The 10,899-nt window shown below is 41.2% G+C and overlaps 1 pseudogene; it reads right to left on the bottom strand.

Moving 5' to 3' along the window:
- Positions 1-856: 856 nt before the first annotated feature.
- On the bottom strand, positions 857-4,621 carry LOC125409758 (ATP-binding cassette sub-family F member 2 pseudogene; annotated as a pseudogene).
- Positions 4,622-10,899: the final 6,278 nt, after the last annotated feature.

Consider the following 10,899-nt stretch of genomic DNA (forward strand, 5'->3'; position numbering starts at 1 on the left):
ACCTTGAAACAATGCCCCTCAACCAAAGAATGGATAAAGAAATTGTGGTCCATTTACACCATGGAGTACTACTCAGTGGTTAAAAAAACAATGACATCTTGAAATTTGCATGCAAGTGGATGGAACTAGAAAAAAAAAGTATCCTGAGTGAGGTAACACAGACCTAGAAAGACAACCATGGCATGTACTCACTCTTAAGTGATTATTAGATGTAAAGCAAAGGATAGAAGCTGGGTTACAAGAAGAACCCTAAGAGAGATATACATGGATTTCCTCTGGTAAGGGGAAATAGACAAGTTCTCCTGAGAAAATTAGGATCATTAAGGGAGGGGAGGGAAGAAGGGGAACAGGAGGAAAGGAGAGGGAGGAGGAGAACATGAGAGAGTGGGATGGTTGAGATGAGGGAAGGAGAGAGGAGAAGAGCCAGGAAAGTGATATCTTGATTGTGGGAGCCATTTTGGGGCCATCATGAAAACTGGCAGCAGGGAATTTCCCAGGAATCCACAGGGATGACCCCAGCTAAGAACCTAAGCAATAGTGGAGAGGGTGCTTGACTGACCTTCCCCTGTAATCAGATTGATGACTAACTTAACTGTTATCATAAAACCTTCATTCAGCAGCTGATGGAAGCAGATGCCGAGATCCACAGCTAAGCACTGGGCCAAGCTTCCAGAGACCATCCCAAGAGAGGGAGGAGCAATGAGCAATGGGATCAAGACCATGATGGCAATATGCACAGATACAGCTGACCTGAGCTAGTGTGAGCTTACTGACTAGACTGACAGTGGGGGCAGTATTGCAGCAATGCAAGAGTGCAGTCCCAGGGTCCTGTCCTGACCTAAGCCTGGCTGAAGGCTCACACGTTGTGGGTCCTCTTGGTGAGCTGGGACTCCTCATCTATCAGCTTGGAATTGAGGTGTTCCTTGTAGGCCAGGTTGTCTCCAGGCCACTTAGTGATTATCTGTTTCTCACAGACACAAATTTCCTGTGCATCCTACTGGATGAGTCTGAAGTCGTGGCTGACTAACATCTTACCACCTTCAAACTCATTGGTAGCATCTGCCAGTGCATCAATGGTCTCGATGTCCAGGTGATTGGTAGGCTTGTCCAGAAAGAGCATGTGAGGGTTCTGCCAGGGCAGCCAGGCCAGACACGCTCAGCACTTCTGCCCATCCGAAAGGTTCCAGATTGGGCTCAGCTGCTGTTTCCCAGTGACGCCATATCTCCTAATGATCTTCCTCATCTCCTCCTTCTCCTTGATTTCTGGGTAGCACTTCATCATATACTCCAATGGTGAAAGGTCCAGGTCCAGTTGCTCCTATAAGTGCTGATGGTAACATCCTGTCTTGGCATGAGAATCCTTCCGGATCATTCCATATGTGGGTAGACATGAGACTGTTTCCGGGTAATTTCATCTGTGGGTAGAAGCTCTCCGGTTATCAGCTTCAAAAGAGTGGACTTCCCTGCACCGTTGTGTCCTACCAAGGCCACCTGTGTGTCAGGGTCAGTGCCAAACTCTAGATTATTGCAGATGCAAGGCCCATCTTTTGTATACTTGAAGCTCATGTTCTGCACCATAATGATGGTGAAAATAAAAGAACAGCGTCTTGTCACTCACCACTTTTTCAGTCAGTCCTGATGCCATCATTTTCTGTACTGTTTTCTCTTTGCTTTGAGCCTTCCAGGACAGCTTAGTACTGCCATGGACAAGCTTGGCAATGTAGCTCTTCAAGTGTGCAATCTGGTCATGCTCCCAGTGAAACCTCTTCATCTGGTTCTCCTCCGGCTCCAGCCGTGTCTTCACATATTGATCATAATTACCCATGTGATACATCAGTTTCTTGTTGTGCATGTGGATGATATTGGTACAGTCCCTATTCAAAAAGCCCTGGGAATGGAACACAAGGACCAGGATGGGCTTGGAAGTCTTAAGTTCTTCCTCCAGACACACAAAAGCATCCAGGCTCTTCCACAAGGAGCATGAAGGACCGAATAAAGAGGGCTCTGGCGAGAGCAAGCCACTCTCATTCGCCAGCCACAACTCAAGTCTTTCAGCTTCTTGCATTGCATGGCAGGTGTAAAACCTAATCCATGTAAGACCCTTGAGGTCCTCATCTCAGCTTGGTCGGCATTCAGCTCTTCCTGTCACTCACAGAGTTCCATGAGCTTCTCACACTCCGCAAATTCGTGAGCTAAGCGCTCAGCCTCCCTCTCCAGAATGACCCACTCTGTGTCCACCTTCATCACACAATGCAAGGGTGTATTTGTTTGTTTGTTTGTTTTCCCTAGGAGGCATCTTGCGAGTCCAATGGCAGATGCCTATGTGCTAGGGGATGGGAATTTTACGTTTCCCAATAGCAGAGAGCAGCATGGGCTTTCCAATTCCTTATAAGCCAGTTTAGTTTAGTTTAAAGGGCCTGCGCTTAGTTCTAGTTTGGAACTAAACTGGGCAGCTCTTGACCATGAAAGATGAGTAAGAGGTTGATAATGTGGACAAGAGTACTGTTGAGGTGAGACCAGGACACCGGGTCCACATGATGGGAAAAGACCCTTCTCCCCCGCGCCTGCTCTCTGCCGGATTAAAATAAACTTCATCAGGGTTAAGTAGTGCTTTCCAAGTCATTGCCTTAGAGGCCCAGGGCCTCCTGTAATTTTCAGGCTGTTCTGCAAAAGATGCAGCTCCTGACTTGTTACCAGGACAAGGGCCTGCCTTGTCCTGTGGGATCCCTTTTATAGAAGACATTCTATTCAAGGGAATTTCTCACATTCCTCTGTATTATGGACCTAAAGTCTACCACAGTGGATGCATTGTGCTAGGCTTCAGGTCTTGCATAGACTCGCAAAATGGGCACCTGCGATTCAAGGCCAGATCCTCAAACATCCTTGGGCTGCCTTTTACAAAGTCTTTTTAAATTGGAGTTATCTGACACCATATGTCCTTAACACCTTAATTTTTTTTTCCGGCATGGGAACAAGTAAACAAAACCCCTATATGCTCATGGTTTCTGGATACTGTCCCACTCCCACTGCCCCTCCCACCCCTTCTTCCCACTTCCCTTACTGTTTGCTGTTTGTCTACATTCCTGGCATGTGACCTGGTTACACTGGGATTCTCCCTGCAATGGATCCATTCCCACTGTCCTCCCACTCTGCATTCCGTCCTTGTCTGTCTGTTCCCCCTCACAGCATCTGCTGATCTGGTCCTCACTGGGACCACCTGTGTGCTCGCCTGGCTTTTGCTGCCTACTTCAGTGTTTTCAAATTGGTCAGCTGATACAGTTTTGTCCATCTGTCTGTTATGTATATGTGCAAATAATGTGGCCACAGTATGCTTGCTTTAGGTCTATGTGTGTAGTATGTGTGCTTGTTTTAAAAACTGTAAAACTTGTAAGCCCAGATTACAACATCTCTGGAAAAACACAAACACATGGATAGCCACTATTTTTGGTTGAAGTCAAAACAGAAGCCTCAGCACCATCTTTGGTAAGAGTCCCTATGTGTTCTGGATCTACCAAGGAGACATTCCACCTCCAATATACTTTGGCTTACTAAAATATTCCTTCTAATCTTCTTGCTTCTATTGACATTGATAAGCTGTAACTGATTGGTTAACTATACATCTAAATTTAACTTATATCTAATTTACATATACCTGACAAGTAATGGTACCCTGACTCTCAAGTACCTTTCCACAGCATCCTATAGCTCCTGCAACAAGATGCATAGTTGCAGAAGACCTTCCTCCTGGAGGCTTGCCTTCAAAAACCACCCATACAGCAAAAAAGCTGCCTGGAAATGGATGGCGCTACACTGGAGGATCAACCATCTCACCCTGCTAAGACAGGTAGACTGAACCCTACCCCCAGAGGAAAATCTGTCAGGCCTCCAGGGCCCAGCAACCACAGGCTAGTCCTGCTTCTAAGGCTGGTGTTTGCAAAGACCACAGATAGACTTGGGATGCCTGAACAGCTGGGAAAGCTGTCTCGCTTCTACTCCTTGATGTATCCCTCTCAGAACGGTCTAGTGGCGTTTGATGACTTAAGGTACTGGTACCTCACTACTACATCAGTTAAATTTCCTGCTAAAAATATAGACAGGTGTGCCTCTTTCACAGGTTTCAAACTCCAGAATTAAAAATTTCAGATATATCTTCAGAGGTTCAGAGTTTTCAATTTCCTTTAATTGTCTTCAAAAATGTTCATGCCTTTTAACCTTTTGCTATGTCATAGTCTTTTGCTATGACACCAAGATGTAAATCTGTTCTATCTATCTTACAGATACCCGCAGGTTCCTTAGAGAAGTTCTACTGCTGTATCAAGAAATCTGGTATGGTTAAAATATACAGTCTCCAGAGCCTATTTTGACCCCACCCATTTTCAAGCATTTTTTACAGCTCACTCCTGCTGTCTGGGCTGAGACCAACCTGCAGAGGATTCTCCAGATAATGCCAGCATCTACACTAGCTCACCAGCTCCTGGGACTTCACCATTGATTCCACCTCTTCAGGCTCAAATGGATACCTACCGAACAACTAAAATCTGGCTTTAAACAGTATATCTGTTCTTATCTCACTCATTCACCCTTACCTCACCTCTACAACCAGGGCACTTCGCCATACCATTCTTTCTAGCAGTTAATCACCCATTCCACGGTAGCCCTGTCATAGGGCCGGTAATAACAATCTATTTTTACCCTAGTAACCTTGAAATTACAAGGCACAAGTGAGAAGAAAACACAGAACACACAACAAATCTGTTTAGGAGTTTATTAGAGAGGTGTGCACAGGCCTGGGAAGTCAGTGTACAGAGAGAAAGAGGAAGATGGTGTGTCCAGCTTTTAAAAGCTGCCTAGTGCATGTGCACAGGGGGTTGACGTGGTTACGCATACACAGATGATGGGGCTCACACATGTGTGCAAGGGCTTAGCTGAGTCATACGTGGATGTAACCACGCATGCACACAAGGGCTTAGCTGAGTCATACATGGATATAACCACGCATATGCCCAAGGGCTTAGCTGTGTCATATGTGGATGATGTAATCCATGCATGCATGCAAGGGCTTAGCTGCCTCAGTCCAGACTCCACCCCCGAGGAAGCCCACCAAATGATGACCCCTCTCCAGAGATACTCCAAACCATGCCCATGGGGTGTTTAAACTGTTCCCGAGAAAACAAACAGGTGGTTTTCCGGGCTTCCTTTCCCATCTCCTCACTGCGGGGCTGAAAAGCCATCCAGAAGCATTGGTATCCATTAAATGTGGGCTTTTTCTAATTTGGTTTGATTTGGTCTAAATTGTATTGTTGCATTGGTGGAGAGGCTTATTGGGGTGCAGAAACTTTACAAAAGGAATAATCTGATCTAATGTGATCTCTGAAGTCTCCAGAAGATGATGGGATTGCAAAACAATGATTCCACCGAGACTATGGTAATGCCACTTAGCTAACAAACCCCACCTAAAGGTTGACTTTGTACTACAAACTGCTTAGCAAAGTTCCAAGGCGGCTAGCTGAGATGATCCAGCCTCACAGACTACTCTAGCCAGGACTTGAGACAAGCCCTGCATTTTCCCATTACACAGAGACTGGACAGCAAATGATACAGCAAGCTTTTCCAGGACATGACAATTAAACCAAAATTTTTTAGGGTCTGATCAAAATACTGTTGTCCACAGACAAAAGGAAGCAATTTTAAGAACATTATGTTCACATTCCGAAGAGGTGGGGTAGGTGGTTTTTGGTCATTCAGCGGGTTATGGATATTTGTCATTATTTATGGGAGGTTGGTTACAGGTTGTTATTGGTAATGTCAGGAAAAAGCTGAACAAAGGATCTCATTATAAAATGAAAAAGGGGAGATATAGAGATACAATAAAAAGATAGGCTATTTAGTCTACTTTTAATAAAAAAACAACTACTACTTTTAAATATTTTACATTGGCTTGGATTTTTGTATACTGATACAAAGTTGAGGTTATTTTTGTTATACTGTATATATGCTATAGAAATGATAGGACGAAAGGTAGTAGATTATTGAATATACTTTTAAACAAAGTTAGCTACTAGTTTTAAATATTTTACATTGATATGGATTTTTGTCTATTGATATAGACTTGAAGTTATTTTTATTAGTGTAGTAGGAGCGTGAAGGCGTAAGTCACAGACAATCCCACACCAGTTTGGAATTATGATTAATAGAATGGTTATTTATTCAAAGGGGAAAAAACTTACAGATTACCGTCCCAGACAACAGCCCCTCCGCGCGAACAGGAAAGTCCAGGGGCCGGAAACGGAGCCGGAAGACAAAGACAGAGTGGAGGACAGCCGTTGCTTTTTTTAAAGGGAGAGAGACCACGCCTCAATGGGCTGGTAACTCAGTGGCGATTGGCTGAAGGAGCTGAAGGAACTCCCACAGCATCTCCCCCTTTTGTTTAAGTAAGAGAGTTCTAAGCCTACTACGCAAATATATACAATAAGTACAAACCTACGAAATTATATACAATAAATACAAATATCCTATTCTAACTAGCTTAAGTCTTGTATAACAAATAACTTGGCCAAGTCATGAAAGGAAAGTAACTACATTTATATAATCTTCAATCCCATCGAAGATCTGAGAAGGGAAATAATGTTATCTGAGTAATTAGGAAGTGCAATCAAACAACTTCCAGAACATGTACCAAATCGCAGAGACAACTGGCTACCTGGACAAACACCCAAAGTCACATTTGCAGCGTTGAAGCAACCAACTTTGGCTAAGGCCTGATGTAACTGACATACCATTTTCAAAGGTAAGAAACTTCAAAACTATCTTACCCTGTCTTGGCAGGATATGACAGTCTTGTTTTATCCATTTACGGATATTCTGTAACTCTGTCAGTAGTTGAGGTATGAGCATTTCTTTACCCAAAGGCCAGTTCTGCCAAGAAGAAAGGCTCCAGGTGGAGTCTCTTTGGTGCTCAACATTCTCTTGGGCATAGATCAGTGTTGCCAGGAGTGATTGTGTCTCCCTACCATAGAACTCTGAATTAGATTAAAGGCCATTTTCTACAGCTCTTTGAAGAGGTTGAAGATTATCTATCTATACTGAATATAATCTCTATATATCTAAAGAACCTGATTAGTCTAATTATAAATGACAAACTTAGATGACTGTTGATCTATATAATTCTCAATATCTATCTAACTTAAAAACTGAGATAATAAACAACTGTGCAATAAATGAGGACAATGTGACTTCCAAATATAAACAATGTGCAAGTATACATTGCAATATGGTAAATATATATATCAATACATAAACAATATATAAGTATCTTAATCAGAGGTAGAAGTGTACAATGCAATATGGTAAATATACATATATCAATACAATATATATATACAAATACATAAAAATGTTTTAAACAGAGGTAGAAGCATGAAGCATGCATGCATAAAATAGTCAACATAATTTAACTTTGTATCAATATATAAGAATCGATACCAATATGTTTGTCTAAAAGCAATAACTCACAAGTACAAATCTATTTATCCCATAATCCAATTATCCCTCTTTTTTTTTAAGATTCCTGTGCTTATAAAATTCCTCCCCCAACCCTCAACCATATACTAATTATAACCAACCCCTAAATGATGTCCCTAAGCCCAAGGGCAAACTTTATTGGGAGAGGGGACGTCGTTCTCTAGAATTACTTCCAGCTGTCATGGGGGCGACGTTCTTTCTGGGGGATCCTGTGAAAGTAAAATGATGGTTAAATTTCAAGATCAATGTCTTTTAAAATTGCAAATAGTCTCTGAGTATTTTGTGGAGGTCTGGCCAGAATGTTGTACAAGATGTGCACCATTTCAGCACGTTGGAACCGTCTTGTGCAGCTGGTACCCAAAACAGGTCTTGTAGTAGCGCTATCAGTATCATGACGTCATATCAACCAGGTGGAGTTGTTGTTATGGGGCCTCATCTTCTTCCTGGAAACTTCAAATGTCACTGTAGGAAAAACTCATTGTTCATTGTGGAAAACTTAAACATTAATTATATAGACATATACATGAATACCTATATTCAATGAGAGACATGATAGATATATTTAATGAAGGTATGATAGATATGAAGAAAAGTAAAGATGTTTTCTAAACTCATATTTCTTTCTGTCCCATATCATGGTTCTTGACATGAGACAGAAACTCCAGAAACTCTGGGTTTTTCTTTAAACAACAGGCTTGGAATTAGAGAGGGACTGAGCCAGAGTCCAACTCTAAAACCAGCTCTATAAATTTAGAAATATGATTTAGTATATGGTACTTACAGAACCTATTCAGTTTTCTTGATAGTCCCTATTGGGCCGTTATTTTCCATCTGTCAGTATTCAAATATCCAGGGTCCCTTGAACTTTTCAAAGATCAGTGTTTTCCTGTGGAGATAAGAACAGAACCCTGCCCCCATTCTATATGCTTTTCTTACCACCTGTATGGTTATCATCATTGTAGATGCTGTCATTTCTCCTTTCCAAGAGGTTTCTCCTCTTCAAATCGAACCTTTATTAATTTTGATGGTATCCACAATTTTTCTTCTCCTGTGGAAACAAGAGCAAAACCCCTTCCCCAACGTAGCACATCTCCTGGCTTCCATTGAGAGGTCAGCACGTCTTTGAAATAAACAGGTTGGTTTAGTTCAGAAGTTTTTTCCATTATCCAATGCCTCTCTGCTGCTGTTGTTCCTTTCTCATTAGCATTAAGAAAATTCAAGGTTAATAAAGCATTATGCAATCTATTTCTGGGGGTATCTTTCGTCCCTTTCTGTTTGTTTAGCATATCCTTTATAGTACGATTTGATCTTTCTATAACTGCCTGACCTGTAGGATTATTTGGTATACCTGTAACGTGTTTTATATTATAATAAGCAAAGAAGCGTTTCATTTTCTTAGATACATATGCTGGACCATTGTCTGTCTTTATTTGTGCAGGTATACCCATGATGGCCATAACTTCCAATAAATGTGTGATTACCGAATCAGCCTTTTCTGAGCTCAGGGCAGTTGCCCATTGAAAACCTGAATACGTGTCTATGGTGTGGTGTACATATTTTAATTTACCAAATTCCATAAAGTGGAACACATCCATCTGCCAGATTTCATTCCTTTGAGTACCCTTTGGGTTACTCCCTGCAGGCAACGGTGTTTGATTATAGAAAGAACAAGTAGGACATCTCTTTATAATGTCCTTAGCTTGTTGCCATGTAATGGAAAACTCTTTCTTTAAGCCTTTACTATTGACATGATGTTTTTTATGAAATTCTGAGGCCTGCAGAACGCTTCCAATCAATAATTGGTCAATTTCAGCGTTACCTTGTGCTAGAGGCCCAGGCAGACCGGTATGGGACCGGATGTGTGTTATGTACATTGGACAAAGCCTATTCCTAATTATGTCCTGTACCTCGATAAACAATGAAGTCAACTCTGTGTCATCTGGTATGAATTCAGCGGTTTCAATATGCAAGATAACTCTTTCTGCATATTGTGAATCTGTAACTATATTAAGAGGTTCTTTAAAATCCCTTAGCACCATAAGAATGGCATATAATTCTGCCTTCTGGACAGAATTATAAGGGCTTTGTTCCACCTTACTCAATTCTTCCGATTTATAACCTGCTTTCCCTGATTTATTTGCATCGGTATAAAATGTCCGAGCTCCAGTTATTGGAGCATCACGTACAATTCTAGGAAGAATCCAAGAAGTTCTCTTTATGAGGTTAAGTCTATCACTTTTGGGATAGTTGCTGCTAATTTCTCCCAAAAAATTAGCACAAGCTCTTTGCCATGGTTCATTATCTTCCCATAACTTTCTTATTTCCTCAGTAGTAAAAGGCACTATAATTTCTGCTGGGTCTATACCTGCTAGTTGACGAAGTCTCAGTTTACCTTTTATAATTAATTCTGAAACCTTTTCTACATAAGTTTTTAATTTTTTACTTGGTTTATGAGGTATAAATATCCACTCTAAAATAATATCTTCCCTCTGCATTAAAATCCCTGTAGGAGAAATTCTGGAAGGCAGTATGACTAGGATGGAACTAAGATTCGGGTTGACCCTATCCACATGTGCCTCCTGTAATTTTTCCTCAATCATTGTCAGTTCCTTTTCTGCTTCAACTGTCAATTTTCTGGGACTATTCAAATCCTTATCACCATCTAAGGTTTTGTTTAAATGAACTATTAGATCAGGTGTTATCCCAACAGCTGGTCGTAGACTGGAAATATCTCCTAACAATCTTTGGAAGTCATTAAGAGTCCGTAACCGGTCTCTCCTAATTTGTGCCTTTTGTGTTCGAATTTTCTCTAACCCTATTCTGTAGCCTAGGTAATTAATAGAATCTCCTCTTTGAATCTTTTCAGGGGCAATTTGTAATCCCCACCTAGGCAAGACTTTCTTTACTTCTTCAAACATACTTTCCAAAATATCTTTATTTGAATCAGATAATAAAATGTCATCCATGTAATGATAAATTATGGACTTGGGAAATTGCTTACGAATTATTTCCAGTGGCTTATTAACAAAATATTGACACAATGTGGGACTATTGAGCATCCCCTGTGGGAGGACAGTCCATTGATATCTCCTAGTAGGCTGAGAATTATTATAAGTAGGCACTGTGAAGGCAAATTTTTCTCTATCCATTTTTTGCAAAGGTATAGTGAAAAAACAATCTTTCAAATCAATAACTATAAGAGGCCATCCTCTTGGTAATAGAGAAGGCAAAGGAATTCCAGATTGTAGCGGACCCATAGGCTGAATTACCTTGTTGACAGCTCTTAGATCTGTCACCATTCTCCATTTACCAGATTTCTTTTTTACAACAAACACAGGAGAATTCCAAGGGCTGGTTGATTCTTCAATATGGTTAGCA

This window comes from Myodes glareolus, chromosome 5 (genome assembly GCF_982192425.1).
Source record: "Myodes glareolus chromosome 5, mMyoGla1.1, whole genome shotgun sequence".
NCBI lineage: Eukaryota > Metazoa > Chordata > Mammalia > Rodentia > Cricetidae > Myodes > Myodes glareolus.